Source organism: Heptranchias perlo, chromosome 20 (genome assembly GCF_035084215.1).
Source record: "Heptranchias perlo isolate sHepPer1 chromosome 20, sHepPer1.hap1, whole genome shotgun sequence".
Classification (NCBI taxonomy): Eukaryota; Metazoa; Chordata; class Chondrichthyes; order Hexanchiformes; family Hexanchidae; genus Heptranchias; species Heptranchias perlo.
The window spans coordinates 4,295,531-4,318,264 of NC_090344.1; the positions used below are offsets into that span (position 1 = coordinate 4,295,531).

Consider the following 22,734-nt stretch of genomic DNA (forward strand, 5'->3'; position numbering starts at 1 on the left):
ACGATGGGAAATATTTATATCGTCTGCATTTGGTTTTTATTTCTCTGTTACCTTCTGCCTTTTCCTCTTGGTTTTTCCTCTCTCGGTGCCGGGTGACCATTTGATTTGATGCATTTGTTCTAAACTGATCCTTTTTCCACATCTCGGGGCGGTCAGACCCGCTCTGTCTTTCTGTTGTTGCTGATGATCATTAATGGGAACAGGCCGCGAGTTAAACGTTTCTCTGCAAACCGGAGAAAGAAAAAGAAAAAGAAAGACTTGTTTCTCCGGCCCAGGGGTAAAGTTACAATGGATGTTATTCAATAAAATTGTCCCGTGAATTTGTCTGTGGATCTGATTGTAAAGCTTGGATTTTAAAATTGCGAATACCCAAAACAAAGCCCCTTATCAACCCATACAGGAATCAAACCCGCGATCACGACATTGTGGCATGTTTTACTCGAGCAAGCTGTACAACCAGTCTCCTAAAATGCAGTCTGAAAAGCGTTTCACATACAAAACAAATCATTATTAAACTTGCGACTGTCACTCGGTAACCACGTTGGCGTCTCTTTCAGTCTGCAACAGAAAGATATAGGTTGGTTAATGGTGTTTACAGAAATATTCCTCTTTTCGTTGAGTTTATTTGGTTTCATGTAATTAATTATAGAGGTGTGAACGCCGAATCATATCCACGAGCCCACCAGGCACCTGTACGGACAGTTCACCCAATCCGGTTACTTTGATGATCTGCCCTACTCTGCTAGAAAAACAATAGGATGAACAGCCCTTGTCTGTGAAAAGGTGTTCTCTCCCCTTGATCAAACTAATATCTGCAATTGATGAACTGGAGTGAATTGCGCTCGAAGCAGATCTGGAATATGCGCAATGCAGCCGCACAGGAATTCCAAATCCACTCTACGTGGAGGAAAAGGAGTGACAGAAGGAGAAGGAGATGCCACGTGAAAGATTTGGACCCGGACCTGCTGCATGAGACTTTAAATGTTGTCAGCCTTTAACTGCAGCTCACAGTGTCAGAACAGTCATTGTTATCATTTGCCTTTAAGGTATCTTCTTGTATTGCATCTCTTCAATATCCCCGGGTTGTTACAGCACTGCTTTCTTCAAATTAAATCCCATTGTGAAAACATACACGATTTCAAACCAAAGCGATGTGTGTGAGATTGGAAGGAGAGTGTGAGTGGGGATCATGGGCCAGTGCGTGCGTGCATTTTGGAAATGGGAACAGAGACATCCGCTGCTTGTTGGAGTATTTCACCTCACTTTTCCATTTCACGCGCAGACCTACCCGCACTCGCTACTGTCATGGCCTGAACAAGTCTTTCGTGTTCTCACAGAAAATGCCACTTTGTGCGAGCAGTTTGTCCGGCCTGGGCTGCAATGAGGTAGGACACTGGGAGTATTCAATTCATGAAATCAGTACTTCAAACAGAAAACATTCTTCACTCACTCATCCTGATACATTAGGGTCTCCATACTTGAATTATTGTTCCATTCATTGGAACTTGGGAACATGAGTAGGCCATTCAGCCCCTCGAGCGTCCAGGTTAATACATCCTTCCTGAGGTGGGTGCCCGGAACTGAATGCAATCCTCCAGATGGGGTCTCAGCAGAGCTCTGTGCAGCTGTAACATAACATCCACCCCTTGTTTTCCAGCCCTCTTGAGATAAACTGGGAGAGTGAGAGCTCAAGAGAGAAAGCGAGAGTGAGCAAATGGGAGTGAGAGAGAGGACTATGCATTGCACAAACCATCGCTGTGTCGATTTCTCAGGAGCGCTATGAATCCCCACTGAGCTTTTGAACCACTGACTGCACCGCAGCAAAAGTTCCAAAGCAGCATATGGGTAACGTGAAATAACCTAATCGATAGCCGATTTGTGGTGCCATGGGTAGCACGTGGGACTTCTTCCAATCACTGCAAAGGTGGTGTGTCCGAATCTCACCATCGTTGAATTTTAGTTCAGGGTTCGGTGATTTCGGCGCTGAGAAGTGAAATTTTGCAGCAAAACCGCAACAGGATCATTAATGCTCGTCAAGGAAGGGAAATAACCCCCTCCACTTCCTCTGATACAAGTGGCTCCAGTCCCACCCGAATTTATAATGCTTAATCCACTCTGAGCTGGATTGGCGAAACACTCTCAAGAAGGAGGCTCATCATCTGCTCACTGCAAAAGTCAATCTGCTGGACTTCCGGCTCTGTCAGACTGCATGTTCCTTCAGACAGGTTTCCAACTGGACACATTCATCCTGCTGCCTGCGAGCATTGGTGCTTGAGGGGTATAATTCTTGCTTGCAGTAATTCTATTCCTGTGAAAGTAGCTCCTGAAGATCGCAAGATGGAAAGTATCGTGACTGAGCGGTCGAACGCGCAGGGTTAAAGCTCAAGCTAAATCCCATAATTTGCAGATGGATCAAAATCATGGTTTGCGGCTCCAATACCGCAGCCTCCCTCCTGTAAACTAATAACACTAAATATCTCATCTGCTAGTGCAACAAGAGGAACCACACGGCGATACAAATAATTGATGCATTTTGGAACACTCAATTATACGTTCAGCTCCGTTCGAAAAGTTCACAAGGAAAAGGATTCGTTGCTCTCGGTGAGACTCGACTAACAACCTCGCCATTTCCCGACCTTGTCCGGTCATATAAGGACCGCGCACTGACTGAATGCGCTGCTGGAGCCCGGTCACTTTGATCACCTCTCCTACTCTGCTGGAAAGAATCTTAAGGTGAGAGACGCTTACCTGTGGAAACGTGTCCTGCCCCCCTGATGAAAATAATATCTGCACTTTCACTTTCAGCTTCTTTCACATCCTCTGCTCCATCGCACTACAATCGGGTTTTCTGTGAACAGATCAAAATAAACTTTGGCAGAAATTCTAACAGCAGTGGGATTCAAACCCACGCCTCCATAGAAATCAAATTTAACAACTTCGACCGCGAGGCCGCGCTACCATAATGTCACAGTAATGTTTAAAGAGCTGTTTTATGCTCAAATAAATGAATTGAAGCTAACTGACCGCATTTACCCCGTGCTCGGGTTGTTCTTAGATCAGAGAACGTTAAGAGGTGATTTGATCGAAGTGTTCAAAATCATGAAGCGTTGGAATAAATAAATAAAGAGAAACTGTTCCCATTGGCGGAAGGGTCGAGAACCAGAGGACACAGATTTAAGGTGATTGGCAAAAGAACCAAAGGCGACATGAGGAAACATTTCTTTCCCCAGCGAGTATTTATAATCTGGAATGCGCTGATTGAAAGGTGGCTTTCAAAAAGGAATTGGATAAATACTTGAAGGGAAATAAATTCAGGGCTAACGGGAAGGAGCGGGGGAATGGGACTATCTTGATTGCTTTAACAACGAGCCGGCACGAGCTCGATGGGACGAATGGCCTCCTTCTCTGCTGTCACCATTTTATGATTCTATGATTCTATGTATTCTCTTTATTTTCTTTGCATGCATTTCTCTATCTCTCCCTGTCTCTGTCTCTTGTGTTGTCCTCTGATGGACTTCTCAGGCTTCCGTGAACGGAGTTGGCTGATCGAACCTGCAACACCAGCAGAGAAGGTTAAAGAAAGGTTGAGACGGTAGGAAAAGTAAAGGTGCAACCCAGCTGCTGCAGTCAATGTCTAAACATTAAGATCTCTTCACTCTCACAGTGAAACAAAACACCAATTTGATTAAAGTATACTTATGGGAGAGTGTATATTATCACCATGCCGAGACAGATGGCAATTATATCATAGAATCATAGAATCATTAAAATTTACGTTCGCGGAGGCCTTTCGGCCCATCATGTTTGTACCGGCCGGAAAAGAGATATCCAGCATCACCCGACTTACCAGCGTTTAGTCCGTAGTCTTGTCGGTTCCGGCTCTTCAAGTGCATATTGAAGTCCTTTTTAAACCCGATGAGGGTTTCTGCTTCTCTCACCCTCTCAGGCAGTGAGTTCCAGACCCCCACCACCCGCTGGGTGGAACAAAATTCCCCTCTGCTCCAATCTAATCCTTCTACCAATTACCTTAAATCTATGACCCTTTTTATTGAACTCTCTGCTACGTGAATCAGGTCCTTCCTATCCACTCTATCGAGGCCCGTGATAATTTTATACACCTCAATTAAATCTCGCCTCAGCCTCGTCGGTTCCAGAGAAAACAACCTCAGCCTATCCAATCTATCCTCATAGCCAAAATTCTCCACTCTTCGCAACACCGTCGTAAATCTCTGTACCATTTCGAGTGTAGTCCCATCTTTCCTGTAATGTGGTGACCAAAACTGTACGCAATACTCCAGCTGTAGCCGAACTAGTGTTTTATTCAGTTCCAGAATAACCTCCCTGCTCTTACATTCTATGCCTCGGCTAATAAAGCAAAGTATCCTTTATACCTTTTTAACCACCTTAACCACCTCTCCTCTTACCTTCAGGGATCTGTGGACATGCACTCCAAGGTCCCTCTTTTTAACGACACCTCTCAGTATCCTCCAAAGCAATGTAGTTTCCGAGCAACTAATTCTGAAACGTCTTGCTTGATAATATAAGTCGTAGAGACGAAACCAATTTAGTAAAGGGAAACTAATATTGGTGACTGGAAATAGTTAGCGTACAACTTGATATTGCTGTATACCGGAATAGAAAACGAGATTGGATGGACAGAAGAGGTCTGAAAGGGTAGCCGATCGGCTATGGGAGACAGCGAAACTTTACACTGGCTGCATGATGTAAGTAACAGCGTCTGGTTGGTCTAGATGTATGATTCTTGTTTCGGGGGCTTTGGTTGATTAATATCTGAGAGTCCCGGGGTAAAATCCCCAATAAGCTCTTGCTGTTCAGCTACGTTGAGTGTAAAATTCACCAATTAGCTTCTGACATCTTTTCAGTGTTCCTGCTGGTTGGATTAAAGTGCATGTTTGAGCTCCAGAGGACAGAGTGCTGAAGTTTCCAAAGTGCAACACATGTGAAGTAAATAAAATGTCTCAAGATGAAGCAGAGATTGATGCTGAATGTGAATCTCCCCCTATTCAGGTGGTCTCATTGATATTGGATGACGGGACAGGTAACGACATATGGAAGTTTGCCGATGACACCAAAATGGGCAGCGTTATAAGCAGTGCAGATTATATAGGAAGAGGAACACAGGAACAGGAGTAGACCATTCAGCCCCTCGTGCCTGCTCCGCCATTTGATAAGATCATGGCTGATCTGTGATCTAACTCCATATACCTGCCTTTGGCCCATATCCCTTAATGCCTTTGGTTGCCAAAAAGCTATCTATCTCAGATTTAAATTTATAAATTGAGCTAGTATCAATTGCCATTTGCGGAAGAGAGTTCCAAACTTCTACAACCCTTTGTGTGTAGAAATGTTTTCTAATCTCGCTCCTGAAAGGACTGGCTCTAATTTTTAGACAGTGCCCCCTACTTCCAAAACCCCCAACCAGCGGAAATAGTTTCTCTCTATCCACCCTATCTGTTCCCCTTAATATCTTATAAACTTCGATCAGATCACCCCTTAACCTTCGAAACTCTGGAGAATGCAACCCCAATTTGTGTAATCTCTCTTCGTAACTTAACCCTTGAAGTCCGGGTATCATTCTGGTAAATTCCAGAGAGACATTAATATAATGAATGAATGGGCAAAACTGTGGCAAATGGATTTCAATTTAGGCAAGTGTGAGGTCATCCACTTTGGACCTCAAAAGGATAGATCAGAATACTTGATAAAAGGTGAAAAATTCGAAACTGTGGAGTTCCAAAGGAACTTCGGTGTCCATGTACATAGATCAATAACATGTCATGGACAGGAACAGAATATAATCAAAAAGGCTAATGGAATGGTGGCCTATATGTTTGGAGGATGAGAATAGACATTATGCTACAGCTACACAAAGCTCTGGTTGGACCACACCTGGAGTACTGTGTTCAGTTTTGGGCACCGCACCTTAGGAAGGATATATTGGCCTTGGAGGGAGTGCAGTGTGATTTACTAGAAAGATAACTGGACTCTAAGCGATAAATTACGAGGAGAGATGACACAAACTATAGTTGTATTCCCTTCAATTTAGTAGATTAAGGGTTGATGTGATCCAAATGTTCAAGATATTAAGAGGAACTGATGTGGTAGATGGATAGAAACTATTTCCGCTCGGTGGGGTGTCTCGGACTTGGGGACATAGGCTAAACTTTAGAGTCAGACTTTCAGGAGTGAAGTTAGGAAACACTTCTGCAAGTAAAGGGTTGGAGAAGTTTGGAACTCTCTTCCATTAACAGCAGTTGATGCGAGCTCAATTGTTAATTTCAAACCCGTGATTTATCGATTTTTGTGAACCAAAGATATTTCGAGATATGGGACTAAGGCGGGTACAGGGATTTCGGTCACAACTCAGCCATGATCGTATTGAGTTGAGGAACAGGCTCGACGGACCAAATACCACAATCCTGTTCCGAAGTTCCTCATTGGTGCAGAATGCAAAACGATCTTGCATTGGCCGGGAATCGAACCCGGGTCTCCCGCGTGGCAGGCGAGAATTCTACCCCTGAACCACCAATGCTTGCTTTTGGAGAAGTGACATGCTCCTATATGGAATGCTGTCTAAACGAACATGCCGTTCACAGCTGCGATGGCCGAGTGGTTCAAGCGTTGGTCTCAAAACCCCATTTGGGTTTTCCTGCCGAGGTTTGAATTCTGCTCGCAACCCCCAACTGTTTAAAGATCTCTTCAATGCTCAAATAGATTAATTGGAGTTAATTGACCGCATTTACCTCTCTCCCAGTATCAGAGATACTTTTAATTGAGCGTCCAATCATCTCTTGCAAGATTTCAAGACCCGAGAAGGAATCTCTCCCAATCTGTAACTTAAATTCTGGTCGTTTGCAAAACCTGACATTTTTACTCTTTATTTTCTTTGCATGCATCTCTCTATCTTTCCCTGTCTCTGTCTCTTCTCTCTCTGTTGTGCCCGACGGGCTCCTCAGGCTTCCTTGAACGGCGAAGGCTGATCTCACCTGCAACACCAGCAGAGAAAGGTAAAAAAAAGGACTGAGACGGTAGGTAAAGTAAAGGTGCAACCCAGCTGCTGCAGATAATGTCTTCACACTTATGTCTCTTCACTCTCACAGTGAAACAAAGCATCAATTTGATTAAAGTATACTTCTGGTCGAGTGTATATTATCGCGATGCCGAGACAGACGGCAATTATATCATAGAATCCGAGAAAGTGATGCCAAAGAAGGAAGCCATTCTGCACATCTTGCCTGTGCCGGCCGAAAAATCGGTACCGAGCCTCATCTCACTTTCCAGCGTTTAGTCCCTAATCTTGTCGGTTACGGATCTTCACGTGCATATTGAAGTTTTTATTTTTCAATGCGATGAGGGTTTCCGCCTCTCCCACCCTTTCTGGCAGTGATTTTCCGACCCCCACACCCACCACCCTCTGGATGGAAAAAAAAATTCACTCCCCTCTAATCATTCCACCGATTACCTAAGATTGATGTATCCTGATTATTGACCTCCCTACGAAGTGAAATAGGTCCTTACTATACACTCGATCGAGGCCCGTCATAATGTTATACACCTCAATTAAATCTCCCAACAGCCTCCTCAGTTCCAAAGCAAACAACCCCAGCTTATCCAATCTAATCTCATAGCTAAAATTCTCCAGTTCTGGCAACATTGTCTTAAATCTCCTTTGTACCATCTCTCGTGCAATCACATCTTTCCTGTAATGTGGTGACCACAACTGTATGCAGTATTCTTGCTGTGGCCTAACTATTGTTTTATAAATTTCTACCAGAACCTCCCCTGCTCTTGTATTCTGTGCCTCGGCTAATAAAGGAGAATATTCTTTATGGCTTCTTAACCACCTTATCTAGCTGTTCTGCTGCCTTCTGGGATCTGTGGACATGCAATCCAAGGTTTTGCTGTTTATCTGCACCTCTCAGTCTCCTCCCAAGCAATGCAGTTTCAGAGCAACTAATTCTGAAACGTCTTACTTCATAATTCAAGTCGGACAGTCGAAACCAATTTGTTAAAGGGAGACTAATATTGGTGACTGGAAGTAGTTAATGTACAACTTGATATTGCTGTGCACCGGAACAGAAAACGAGATTGGATGGACAGAAGAGGTCTGAAAGGATGGCCGATCGGCTGTGGGAGGCAGCGCACCTTTCAACTGACTCCACGACTTCAGCATCAGTGGTATGTTGGTCTAGGGGTATGATTTTCGCTTAGAGGGTTGTGTTATGTGATATGCGCGCGATCTCAGCTTCAAATCCCGCATGACCCCTCCTGTTTCTGTGCTCTAAGTGAAAAGTCATCAATTCGCTTCCGATATCTTTTCAGTTTTGCTGTTGGTAGAATTGAATTATATCCAGAGAATGTTTGAGCTCCAGAGGACAGAGTGCGGAAATTTCCAAGGCACAACACAGGTGGAAAAAAAAATGTCTCAATGTGATGAGGAGATTGAAGCTGAATGTGAATTTACCCCAGTGCAGTCGGTCTCATTGATATAAGATGACGGGATAGAGAGCGACATGTGCAGATGACGCCAAGATGGGCAGCACTGTCAGCAAAGTAGATGGAAGCAGAACATTACAGAGAGTATTTAATATAATAAATGAATGGGCAAAACTGTGGCAAATGGATTTCAATTTAGGTAAGTGTGAGGTCATCCAACTTGGACCTATGGAGCATTGATCAGAATACGTTCTAACTGGTGAAATGCTCGAAACCGTGGAGTTCCAAAGGGACTTAGCGGTCCATATACATAGATCATTAAAATGTCATGGACAGCGACAGAAAATAATCAAAAAGGCTAATGGAAAACTAGCTTTTATATCTAAAGGACCAGAATACAAGGTGATAGACATTATGCTACAGCTATACAAAGCTCTGGTTAGGCCACACCTGGAGTACTGTGTTCAATTCTGGCACCGCACCTTAGGAAGGATATTTTGGCCGTGGAGGTAGTGCAGTGTAATTTTGCTAGATTGATACCTGGAAACCAAGGGTTAAATTACGAGGGGAGATTACACAAACTAGGGTTGTATTCCCTGGAATTTAGTAGAATAAGGGCTGATTTGATTGAAGTTTTCAAGATATTACGGGGAACTGTTGGTGTTGATGGAGAGAAACTCTTCCCGCTCGTTCGGATGTCTAGGACTCGGGAACCTGGCCTAAAAATTGGAGTCAGGAATTTCAGGAGTGAAATTAGTTAACACTTCGACAAGCAAAGGGGGGTAGAAGTTTGGAACTCTCTTCTGCAAGCGACAGTGTTAGCTGAATTGTTGATTTTAAACCTGAGACTGATATATTTTTTCGTTAACCAGTGGTATTAAGGGATACGGAGCGAAGGCGGTTATGTGGAATTGGGTCACAGATCAGCCATGTTCTCACTGAATTGCGGAACCGGCTCGAGTGGCTGAACTCATCTTCCTAATTGGTGCAAAACATGAAACGTTCATGCATTGTCCGCGAATCGAATCCGTGTCAGAGGCCAGAATTCTATCCCAGAGCCACCAATACTCGTACGTACACGCACTGCATATGTACATTTATGTTACTCTCATAGTGATTGAAAGCAGCAATTTGAGTAAATTATACTTATGGTAGAATGTAAACTATGACGATATCGAGACAGACGATTATGTTGTTTCAGAGCAATTCATTCTGCAAAGTGTTACTTGATAATGCAAGCCTTACATTCAAAGCAAATTTGACAATAAGCGAGAAATATTGTTGATATGAAATGATCAGTGTGGAACCTGATATTGCTCCACATCGTGCATCGTAGAAGAAAGCGGGATTGTATGGACAGAGCCTTCTGAAAGGATGGCGGGACGGCTGCATGGCAGCGAAATTTTACAGCGGCTGCACGGCTCTGTTGCTTGTTGGTCTTTGGGTCTGAATGTCGCTCAGGAAGTTCGAATCGTTCAAAATTCCGAATGAGCCCTGTTATGTCCCCATTTTTAGTCAAAAATCACCAATTGGCTTCTTACATCTTTTCAGCGGTGTGGAAGGCAGTTTTGACTTATCTCCAGCAGAGCATGTTTGAGCACCAGAGGAAAGAAAGCAAAGGGTTTGTCCATGCAACACAAGTAGACGAAATGAAGATCATCTTTCAAGAAGTTGTAGATTGAAGCCGGCACATGAATTTATCACAATTCAGACAATCTCGTGGGTACAGAACAAAAAAGGTAAAGGATGCTGCATTGGCCTGGAAACAAACCCTAGGTTTCCCACCAGCAGGCGAGGGTTCCACCACTGAACCATCAGTGGACACACGGCTGCAGGTAGCACGTGTAGCTTTGGATACATGTCTAGAACATGCACTCTGGCAGAGTTCCTGTGATTACCCTGCGCAATCGACTCGACAGCCGCGCGATGCCTTTGTGTTAACTTATAGATTAAGCATGGTCGTGAAATTCACTGGGGGTTCGAAACCAGCTTACACGACGATTGTGAAACAGTCAAATAAATAAGAGCTGTAATTACCAGGCAGTGTTTACTTCTCTCAGAGGTTAAGGGATAATCCAGCCCAATGTTCACCTTTAAGATTTCACGACTTGAGACAGAATTTCAAAAAAACTGTACCTTAAATTCTGCTCAATCACAGAATTTGGAGATTTATATTATTTTATTTCTTTGCATGCATCTCTCTATCGCTGTCTACGTTTCTTCTCTCTCTTATCAGGCTTCCTTGAACGGCCAGGTCTGGAAACCGGGGATGGAAAAGACTGTCGGATCTTCAGTCCAATTGTTGGATTTCGACGGGATGAGCTTTGCTATTTTCCGTCTCCGTTTTCGGAAAATATAAACCCAGATGGGATTTCACCTCCTCAGTCCCGTCACCTCCGGGTAATGGGAATGAACCCAATCTATCGCTCGGTCGGAACATCCGTATTCTTATTGCTTAAGTATAAAATTACGGGGTTACAGCTATATTCAGGACGCATTTTAGAAATTAACACGTAACAGACTTATGCGAAAACTAGAAGCACGTGGAATTAAAGGACCTGTGGTAACGTGGGCACCTAATTGGCTCAGGAATGGGAGGCAGAGAGCAGTGGTGAACGGATACCCTTATACATTAGGGTCTCTATACTTGAATTATGTTTTCATTTATTGGAGCATAGGAACAGGAATCGGCCATTCAGTCCCTCGAGCCTCCAGGTTAACACATCCTTCCTGAGGTGGAGTGCCCAGAACTGAATGATGTCATCCAGATGAGATCTCACCAGAGCTATGTGCAGCTGCAACATAGCTTCCACCCCTTTGTATTCCAGCCTTCTTGAAATGAACGGGGAGAGTAAGAGCTCAAGAATGAAAGCGAGAGAGAGCAAGACGAATAGAGAGAGACAGACAGACAGACAGCTCACTAGGCATTGGAGAAACCGTCGCTGTGTGGATTTCTCAGGAGCTGCTGTGAATCCCCACTGAGCTTGCGAACCACTTGCTCCACCGCAGCAAAAAGTCATAAGCAGCAAATGGGTAATGTGAAATCACATAATCGACAGCCGATTTGTGGCGCAATGGGTCGCACGTTGGACTTCAAATCACCAGCTCCAAAGTTGTGGATTCCAATTTGACTACCGTTGAAGTTGAGGGCTCAATTTTGGTGGTGGGAATTAGAACTTTGCAGCAAAACCACAACAGGATCACGAATGTTCATCAAAGAAGGGAAACAACCCTCTTGTAGCTCCTGAAAATCGCAAGAATTCAAGTATCGTGACTGAGCGGTCTAACCCGCCGGTTTAAAGCTCCAGTTAAATCCCATATTTTGTAGATGGATCAAAATCACGGTTTGTGGCTCCAATTCCGCAGCCTCCTTCCTGTAAACTAATAAAACTAAACATCTCATCTGTTTTTGCAACAGCGTAGGCCGGAGGAACCACATGGCTGAACAAATAACTAGATGCATTTTGTAACACACCAATTGCACATTCTACTCCGTTCGAAATGTTCACAAAGAAAAGGATTGGTTGATCTCGATGAGAGTCAACTAACAACCTCGCCATTTCCCGACCCTGGACTGTCATATAAGGACCGCGCACTGACTGATCGCGCCGCAAGAGCCCGGTCACTTTGATCACCCGTCCCACTCAGCTGGAAGGAATATTAAGGTGAGCGGCCCTCACCAGTGGGAACGTATCCTGTCCCCGTGATGAAAATAATATCTGCACTTTCACTTTCAGCTTCTTTCACATCCTCTGCTCCATCGCACGACATTCGGGTTTTCTGTGAACAGGTCAAAATAAACATTGGCAGAAATTCTCAGAGCATTGGGATTCAAACCCACGCCTCCATAGAAATTAAATGTAACACCTTAGACCGCGTGGCCGCGCTACCATAATGTCACAGTAACGTTTAAAGAGATGTTTAATGCACAAATATATGAATTGAAGCTAATTGACCGCATTTACCCCGTGCTGGGGCTGTTCTCCTTCGAGCAGAGAACGTTAAGAGGAGATTTGATAGAAGTGTTCAAAATCATGAAGGGTTTAGATAAAGTAAATAAAGAGAAACTGTTCCCATTGGCTGAAGGATCGAGAACCAGAGGACACAGATTTAAGGTGATTGGCAAAAGAACCAAAGGCGACATGAGGAAACACTTTTTTTACCCAGTGAGTATTTATAATCTGGAATGCGCTGCCTGAAAGGTTGGTGGAAGCAGATTCAATCGTGACTTTCAAAAAGGAATTGGATAAATACTTGAAGGGAAATAAATGCAGGGCTACCGGGAAGTGGCGGGGGAATGGGACTAACTGGATCGGTCTTACAATGAGCCAGCGCGGGCTCGATGGACCGAATAGCCTCCTATGCTGTAACCATTTTATGATTGTATGATTCTTTTGATAATCCTTATTTTCTTTGCATGTATTTCTCTATCTCTCCCTGTCTCTGTCTCTTGTGTTGTTCCCTGATGGACTTCTCAGGCTTCCTTGAACGGCGTTGGCTGATCGATCCTGCAACACCAGCAGAGAAGGTTAAAGAAAGATTGAGACAGGAGGAAAAGTAAAGGGGCAACCCAGCTGCTGCAGCCAATGTCGACACATTAATGTCTCTTCGCTCTCAATTAAGTCACTCTCTTTTCATTCCTCTTATTTCGTTCTTTTTCTTTCTGCCTCCAGCACCTTTATCTGTATCCTGTTTTTATTCCCTCATGTGTCTCTGCTGGATGATCTAAAATTCAGACCCGCCGCTTATTCCAGCTTTTTCTTCCTTCCACAATAATGGTCCATTTCATTGAGACTTTACTGCGGCCTTGCTACTCTAACATTCACCTTCACATTCTTACGCCTTTATGTTTGCTCTATATCGACCGCTGTTCCTCGGGGGCACATGGCCCGTTCATTTGTGCCTTGAAACATTTCCACCTGCGTGACTGTTCCAGAGACAAGCACAAAGAAAGCAGGTCTGGCATTCCGAAGGACAGCGGCATACTTTTCCGTGGAATTTCCATGGGGTATCTTGTGACACGGGGGATGTTAACTGAAGAACTGGGTTTTGTTTTCATGGTCGTTGGAGCTTTTCCCCGAGCAGTTGATGTGCGGGAGAGACGGGCGGCGCTACATCGCTACGAATGACAGCTGAAAGGTGCACTTTTGGCAATCTGGGCGGTGCAGTAAAGTCGGAAATGTTCCGCTTGATCTTAATAGGTCTGTGGAAATATCTGATTCAAAAGGAATGAGGAGAAATGAAAAGAGCGGCAATGGTGAAAAGGTGTCGATTGCAGGAGATTCGCCGTGAGCGAAAGGTCCTTTGAAAGCTCGGCGAAGAGGGGAATTTTGTTCGGAAACGGCAGACTTTAAGCGCGTGAGGAAAGTGAAGTGCGAGCTGCGTTCTTGGGTCAAATTGGGTGTTTTCAGGCAAACAGCCATTATGAAAGCATAAAAATGAAAACAGAAAATGCTGAAAACGCTGAGCAGGTCAGGCAGCACCTGTGGCGAAAGAACCAGAGGGAACGTTCCAGCTGCATGACCTTTGCAATCAGAACTAAAAGGTTTGTCATGTGTTTGAGCAACTTGACTGTCGAAGATGCGAGCTTCCAACTCTGAATTATTTGGGTTCGAATCTTACTGCTGCCAGAACTTGTAGAGTTTTTCATTTTGGCCGCCACACCAAAAACCCTTCTTTAATAAGAAGTGTTTTTCCGCATTGCTGGTTTACACCTGTTTGTAAAATTCAGCAAAGTCTGGATTGCCACCCAACTGTTTCTTAGACGGAGGTGTTGGGACTGTGAGGTGTGATCTCGGTGAAGTATCAATCAATGTGCACAATGGCGCCCTGGTGAAACGAGCACCTCTTATCGTCAGTATAATATCAAAGATATGTAACATAATTATGAATTTCTTCTTTACATCACACTAGGATTTATTATCAGGGAATGGACATGAGCAGGTCGATTTACGTCACGCTCCGGTCGCTTTGCATCGCCCCCGACACATAGAATAGAATCATAGAAAGGTCACAGCACGAAAAGAGGCCATTCGGCACATCGAGTCCGTGCCGACAATCTGCCAGTGCAATCCAGATAGACCCACTCGCCCACCCTATCCGTGTAGCCCTGTATTTTCTTTCGTTTCAAATACTTATCCAGTTCCTTATTGAAGACCATGATTGAATCTGCCTCCACCACCCCCTCGGGCAGTGTATTCCAGATCCTAAACACTCGCTGTGCAGAAAAGATTTTCCTCATGTCACCTTTGGTTCTTTTGCCAAACACCTTAAATCTATGTTCTTTGGTTTTTGATAGGAACAGTTTCTCTCTATCTACTCTGTCTCGATCCTTCATGATTTTGAATACCTCTATTAAATCTCCTCGTAACCGTCTCTGTTCCAAGCAGAACAACCCCAGCTTCTCCAATCTATCCATGAAACTTATGCCCCTCATCCCTGGAATCTTTACAGTAAATCTCTTCTGTGGGGATTCGGTATTAACATCGCTGAATCCCCCACCATCAACATACTGGTGGTCACCATTAACCAGAAACATATCTGGACCAGCCACAGAGGCTGGATATTCTGCGCCAAGTGACTCACCTTCGAATTCGCTAAAGCCGTTCAACCATCTACAAGGCGCAAGTTGAGTGAGTTCGAATACTCATGTGATGGTCATCGACCTGAAACGTTAATTCTGTTTCTATGTCTAAAGATTCTGCCTGACCTGCTGAGGATACGCACATTTCCAGTTTCTGTTTCAGGTTGGCAACAGAGTCAGTATTTTCATTTTGAATAAAGGGGCTTTCACGCATTTCTCCATGCGACGAGGTGGTAGAGAGGTTAAGGCGATGACCTGCTTATCTGTTGTGCTCTGCAAGCGTGGGTTCAAATCCCATTTTCGTCGTTATTGTGTTTAAGTTCTGTTCCTCTCATTCGTGAAAGAATGTCTGGTGAAAGTCCCATCCTTCTCGAAACGGCAGACGGAGTGTTGTGCATTGTTTGCTGAAATCAGCTACAGTTCCTTCCAGGAAGGTGTTGAGATTGTATGGTCGCGAAGTATCAGATTGAAGATTGGTGTAATTGTAAAAAGAGTAAATCTTATGGTCATCGTAAGAGAAACGTATGTACCATAATTATGATTTATGTCCGGATCATTGCGTGTCTGTGTCTGTTAAAAATGGATGTGCTGTAAGTCCCGGATCATTCTCTGTGCGTTTTACCCGATTTTCTTGATACCTTTTTCCTTCTGAACTGAAATGACGATCCTCTCTCGAGAAAACGGTTCACCACCTGCTTCGGGCAACTGGTCGGAAAAATAACAAAAACTGATGAGACCAAGTTCATTCTGCTGGGCTTCCATTCCAAGCTGCGCACTCTATCCCCCATTCAGACCCACCCCCGCCTGGACATTATAATCTGCGATATTCATAAGGGAATGGAGAAGCAGAATATCACGGTTATAATTTTCTTCGTTGCTCAACACTGAATAGCTTCAATTGCAATGATTCAGAAGGTAATCATAGAATCATAGAATCTTACAGCACAGAAGGAGGCCATTCGGCCGTCGTGCCAGTGCCGGCTTTTTCGAAGACCTGTCCAAATTAAACTCACACCCCAGATTTTTCCCCATAACACTGCAAATTAGTCCTCTTCAATTATGTCCAATTGCCTTTTGAATGATCCCATGGAATCTGCTTCCACCACCCTTTCAGGAAGTGCGTTCCTGATCTTAACAAACCCTCTGTGTGAAAATAATTCTCCTCAATTCCCCTCTAGTTCTTTTGCCAATTATTTTAAATCTGTGACCTTTGTTTACCGACCCACTTGCCAGAGGAAACAGTTTCTCCCAACTTGCTCTTTCAAAACCCCTCATTATTTTGAATATCTCTATTAGGTCTCCCGTTAACCATCTCTGCTGTAAGGAGAATAATCCCAGATTCTCCAATCTCTCCATGTAACTGAAGTCCCTCATTCATGGTAACATCCAGGTCAACCTGCTCTGAATCCTCTTCAATGCCTTTTTGATTGTAAGGATTAGTATAATTTACTTTTTTTTTGTATTCAATGCCCCTGTTTACAAAGCCAAGTATCCCATACGCTTTCTTAACCACCTTATCAACTTGCCTTGTTTTATGAATATGAACCCCCAGGTCCCTCTGCTCTTGGAACCCCCCATAATTTGTTCCATTTAGATTATACTGCCTCTCCATGTTCTTCATCCAAAAGTACATCACTTCACACTGATCGGCGTTAAATCTGTCACGTGACCGCCAATTTCACCAGTCTGTCCATCTCATCCTGAAGTCTGCTATTATCTTGCTCACGATTTACAACGTTGCCAAGTTATGTATCATCCGCAAACTTCGAAATTGTACTCCCTATTCCCACATCCCAGTCATTTATATATAACAAGAAAAGCAATAGCCCGAATACCGACCCCTGGGGGATCCCACTGCATATTTCTCACCAGTCAGAAAAACATCCGTTCACCACGAATCTCTGCCTCCGATCCCTCAGCAAATTACTTGCCCACGTGACCACCGGCCCTTTAATCCCACGTGCTTCTAGTTTTCGAATAAGTCTGTTATGTGTTAATTTCTAAAATGTGTCCTGAAAATAACTGTAACCCCGTAATTTTATTGTTAAACAATGAGAATACAGATATTAAGACCGAACGATAGATCGGGTTCATTCCCATTACCCGAAGGTGTCGGGACCCGAGGAGGTGAAAACCCATCTGGGTTTATATTTCCCGAAAACGGAGACTGAAAATAGCAAAACTCATCCCATCGAAATCCAACAATTGGACGAAGAACCGACAGCCTTTTCCCATCCCGGGTTTCCAGACCTGGCCGTTGAAGGAAGCCGGATAAGTCCATTAGGGAGCAACACCGAAAGTGAAAAAACGCAGACAGAGATAGAGAGATACATGCAAAGAAAAATAGTCTAAATTTCCAATTCTATGATTGAGCAGAATTTAAGCTGCAGCTTAAAGGAAATTCGTCTCATGTCGTGAGATGCACATAGGGCTGGATTATAACTTTATTTCTGAGAGAAGTAAACATTGCTTGGAAACTACAGCTGTTATTTATTTAACCATTTTACAGTGGCGGTGTGAAGTGATTTCGAATCTCAGTCAATTTCACGACCATGCTTGACCCACTCGTTTGGTCACCCACGGATTGCACGCGGCTGCAGAGCAGACTGCGCAGGCTTATCACAGGAACTCTACCAGACTGCATGTTCCAGACTTTTATCCAACGCGACACGTGCAAACTGCAGCCATGCGTGCATTGGTGGTTCAGTGTAGAACCCTCGCCTGCCGGTGGGAAACCAGGGGTTTGGTTGCAGTCCAATGCAGCTTCCTTTACCTTTTGTATCTGTACCCATGAAATCGCCTGAATTGGGATAAATTCATGTGCCGGCTTCAATCTGTACATCTTCTTGAAAGATTATCTTCATTTCATCCACGTGTCTTTCGTGGACAAACCCTCTACATTCTGTCCTCTGGTGTTCAAACATGCTCGGCTGGAGATAAGTCAAACCTGCCTTCTGCACCGCTGAAAGGAAATGAGAAGCCAATTGCTGATCTTTGACTAAAAATGGGGACACAACGGGGCGCAACGGGATTTGAACCAGTGAAACGCCTTGAGCGAGAATCAGACCCAAAGACCAACTCGCAACCACTGCCACTGTAAAATTTCGCTGCGACGCAGCCGATCCGCCATCCTTTCAGAACTCTCTGTCCATACAATCCCGCTTTCTTGTACGATATACGATGTAGAACAATGTCAGGTTCTGCACTAATTATATCATTTCAACAATATCAAATTTGTTCTGAATGTACGACTTGTATTATCAAGTAACACTTTACAGAATGAATTACTCTGAAACGACATTGTCGTCTGTCTCGGCATCGTCATAGTTTGCACTCCACCATAAGTACACTTTACTCAAATTGCTGCTTTCATTCACTATGAGAGTGAAGATCCATGAATGTGGATACATTAGCTACGAATTTATCAGCTGGGTTGCACCTTTCCTTTTCCTACTGTCTCCGTCTTTTTTTTCTTTCACATTCTCTGATATTATTGCCGGTTAGATCAGCTCTCGCCGTTCAACGAAGCCTGAGAAGTCCATCGGGGACAACACAGAGAGGCAAGAGACAGAGACAGGGAGAGAAAGAGAGATGCAGGCAAAGAAAATGAAGAGTAGAAATGTCAGGTTTTGCAAACGAGCAGAATTCAAGTTCCTGATTGGGAGAGATTCCTTCTCGGGTCTTGAAATCTTGCAAGAGAAGATCTGACACTAATTAAAAGCACCGTCCACGCTGTCGAATCTCTCATTCTGTGAGAGAGATAAATGCGGTCAATTAACTCCAATTAATCTATTTCAGCACTGAAGTGATCTTGAAACAGTTGCTCTGCGAGCAGAATTCAAACCTGCGCAGGAAAACCTCAATTGAATTTTGAGTCCAACGCCTGAAACACTCGGCCACCGCAGCTGTAATCCGCATGTTCGTTCAGATCGGATTCCAAATGGACACTTGCCGCTATTAAGAACGCGCGCATTGGTTGTGCAGGGGTCGAATTCTCACCTCTTATGCGGGAGACTTTGGTTCGATTTCCGGCCAATGCAGAATCATTCTCACCAATGAGGATCTGAGGAATATAAGTGTGCCATTTCTCCCCTCGAGCCTGTTCCGCAATTCAAACAGATCATGGCTGATATATGACCGAACTCCATATAATCGCTTTAGCCCCGTATCGCTTAATAACTTCAGTTAACAAAAATCGATCAATCTCAGGTTTAAAATTAACAATTGAGCTCGCATCAACTGCCGTTTGTGGAAGAGAGTTCCAAACTTCTCCCTCCCTTTGCTTTGGAGAGGTGTTTCCCAACTTCACTCCTGAAAGTCCTGACCCTCATGTTTAGGCGATGTCCCCAAGACTTCGACATCCCAGCCGGCGGAAATAGTTTTTCTCGATCTACTCCATCAGTTCCCCTTAATATTTTGAAAAGTTCGATCAAATCAGCCCTTAATCGACTAAATTCGAGGTAAACCCCAGTTTGTGTAAACTTTCCGCCTAATTTAACCCTTGGTGTCCAGGTAACATTCTCGTAAATCGACGCTGCACTCACTCCACAGCCAATATATCCTTCCGAAGGTGCGTTGCCCAGAACTGAATACAATACTTCAGGTGTGGTCTAACCAGAGCTTTGTATAACTGTATCATAATGCCTATCCCCTTGTATTCTAGTCGTCTAGATATGAAGACCAACATTCCATTAACATTTTTGATTATTTTTTTTTACCTGTCCATGACATTTTAATGATTTATGTACATGGACACCGAAGTCTTTTTGGACCTTCACTTTTTCGAGCTTTTCACCATTTCGAAAATACTCTGATTTATCCTTCTAGGTCCAAAGTGGATGACCTCACACTTGACTAAACAGATATCGATTTGACACAATTTTACCCAGTCATTCATTGTATTAATGCATCTCTGTAATTTTATGCTTTCATCTGCACTGCTAACAATGCTGCCCATCTTGGCGTCATCGGCAAACTTGGATATGTGGCTTTCTATCCCGCCATCTAATATCCGCCTGAATTGGGAAAAATGCAAATTCAGTTTCAATCTCCTCATCATCTTGAGACATTTTATTTGCTTTCTGTGTGTTGCGCCGATGAATCTTCGGCATTCAGTCCACTGGAGCTCAAACATGGTCTGGAAAGAATTCAGTTCCACCAACAGCAACACTGAAAAGATGTCAGAAGCCAATTGGTGACTTTTCACTAAAAGGAGCAACACAGGAGGGCTCATCCGGGATTTGAACCCGGGACCTCTTGCATATTATTCAATGAAACACCCTAAGCAAGAACCATACCCCTAGACCAACGAGCCGCTGTTCGCTCAATTGTGCAGCCAGTGTAACAGTACATGGCGTCCCACTGCCGATCGGCCATCCTTTCAGACCACTTCTGTCCATCCAATCTCGTTTTCTATTCCAGTGTACAGCAATATCAAGTTGTACACTAACTATTTCCAGTCCCCAATATTAGTCTTCCTTTACCAAATTGGTTTCGAGTGTACGACTTGAGTTATCAAGTAAGACGGTTCAGGATTAATTGCTCTTAAACTACATTGCTTGCGAGGATACTGAGAGGTGTGTTGATTTACGGCACGCTCTGTTCCCTTTGAATCGCCTCCAACACATAAAGTTGAATCATCGAAAGGTTACAGCACGGAAAGAGGCCATTTGGCCCATCGAGTCCGTGCTGGCTCTCTGCAAGAGCGATCCAGCTAGAAACACTCCCTTGCCTTTCCCCGAAGCCCTGCATTTTTTTTCCTTTCAAGTACTTATCCAGCTCCCCTTTCAAGGCCATGATTGAATCTGCCTCCATCACATCCTCGGGCAGTGCATTCCAAATCCGAACCTCTCACTGCGTGAAAAAGTTTTTCCTCATGTCACCTTTGGTTATTTTGCCAATCACCTTAAATCTATGTCCTCTGGTTCTTAACCCTTCCGCCAATGTGAACAGTTTCTCTCCTTCTTCCATGTCGAGATCCTTCATGATTTGAATACCTCTATCAAAACTCGACAAAACCGTCTCTGTTCCAAGGAGAGCAACCCCATATTCTCCAGTCGATCCATGTAACTAAAGTCCCTCATTCCTGGAATTATGCTAGTAATTTGTTTCTGCACCCCCTCTCAGGGCTTCACCTTTGTAAAACAGTGGTTTGGCCTCAACTGGAGTATTGTGTCAAATTCTGGGCACCACGCTTTGGGAAGGATGTGAAGGCCTTAGAGAGGGTGCAGAAAATATTTACTGGAATGATTTCAGGGATGTGGGACTTCAGTTACGTGCATAGACTGGAGAAGCTGAGGTTGTTCTCCTCAGAGCAGAGAAGGTTGAGACGAAATTTGATGGAGGTCTTCAAAACCATGAGGTTTCTTGCAGAGTAGATAGAGAGAAACTGTTTTACGCATTGAGTTGTTAGAATCTGGAATGCATTGCTCGAGGAGGTCGTGGAGGCAGATTCAATAATGGCCTTCAAAAGGGAACTGGATAAGTACTTGAAGGGAAAAAATTGCAGGGCTACGGGGATAGGATGGGGGAGTGTCACTGGGTTGCACTTGCAGGGAGCCGTCCCGCGCCCGATGGGCCGAATGGTCTCCTTCTGTGCTGTAACCTTTCAATGATTCTATATGTTAAGTCAATACATCCAATTGCTGGTTACGGAACAGAAATGGGTCTTTATGAATGGAAAACTTTGTAAATTACAGAATTTACATCCTAGCCATGAAATAAGAGGCTGTGAGTGTCCAAAGTGTGTAATTTCCGGGAAACAAAAGTGGAAAATTCTCCATAAACTACTTTTGGTCGTCAAATGCAGTCAGAAAGTGCAGGCGACGGAACTGTGACCGTCTTTCGCAATGATATTTATAAACCTTATTATGTTGTGATCGCTCGTGCCTAGATGTTCCCCAACGTTTACTTCTCTTATCTGCTCCATTTCACTTCCCATTACGAGATCCAGCAGTAATTCCTCTCTTGTCTGCCTGTCTCCCTTTTGTCATTTCATCGCGCCTGTCTTCTCTCCCTGCTTCCCTCTCGCAATCACTCATTCATCCACTCACTCACTTATTCACTCACTCACTCCCCCATTCACTCACTCAATCACTCACTCACTCACTTACTCACGCACTCATTCGCTCACTCACTCAATCACTCACTCACTCATTCACTCACTCACTCACTTACTCACGCACTCATTCGCTCACTCACTCAATCACTCACTCACTCATTAACTCACTCATTCACTCATTCGTCCATTCTCCTTTGTATCCTCTCCAGTACAATTACATTGTTTCCTGTAATATGGTGATCAGAACTGTATGCAGTACTTAAGCTGTGATATAACCAGTGTTTTATACCGCTCGAGCATAACGTCCCTGCTCTTATATTCTATGCCTCGGCGAAGAAAGCAAATGCACTCCAAGGTCCCTCACGTCCTCTACCTCTCAGTATCATTCCTTTTATTTTGTATTCCATTGCCTTGTTTGCCCTCCCCAAATGCATCACCTCACACCTGTCCGGATTGAATTAAATTTGTCAATTTTCTGCCCACCTGATCAGTCCGTTGATATCTTCCTGCAGTCTACAGGTTTCCTCCTCACTATATATTCATGATTTTAACTTAAATTTAGGGGGCATGATAAAGAAGTTTGCAGAGAATACAAAAGTTGACCGTCAATTTTTGTATCCTCAGCAAACTTCTT

General features: G+C 43.9%; 2 non-coding genes across 2 annotated transcripts; both read right to left on the reverse strand.

Annotated features, from left to right (window-relative positions):
- Positions 1 to 6,482: 6,482 nt before the first annotated feature.
- Positions 6,483 to 6,553, reverse strand: trnag-gcc (transfer RNA glycine (anticodon GCC)). The gene has a single exon. It is a non-coding gene; the product is annotated as a tRNA-Gly (tRNA).
- Positions 6,554 to 20,265: 13,712 nt separating this feature from the next.
- On the reverse strand, positions 20,266 to 20,354 carry trnap-agg (transfer RNA proline (anticodon AGG)). The gene is given in 2 exon segments: positions 20,266 to 20,301; positions 20,319 to 20,354. It is a non-coding gene; the product is annotated as a tRNA-Pro (tRNA).
- Positions 20,355 to 22,734: the final 2,380 nt, after the last annotated feature.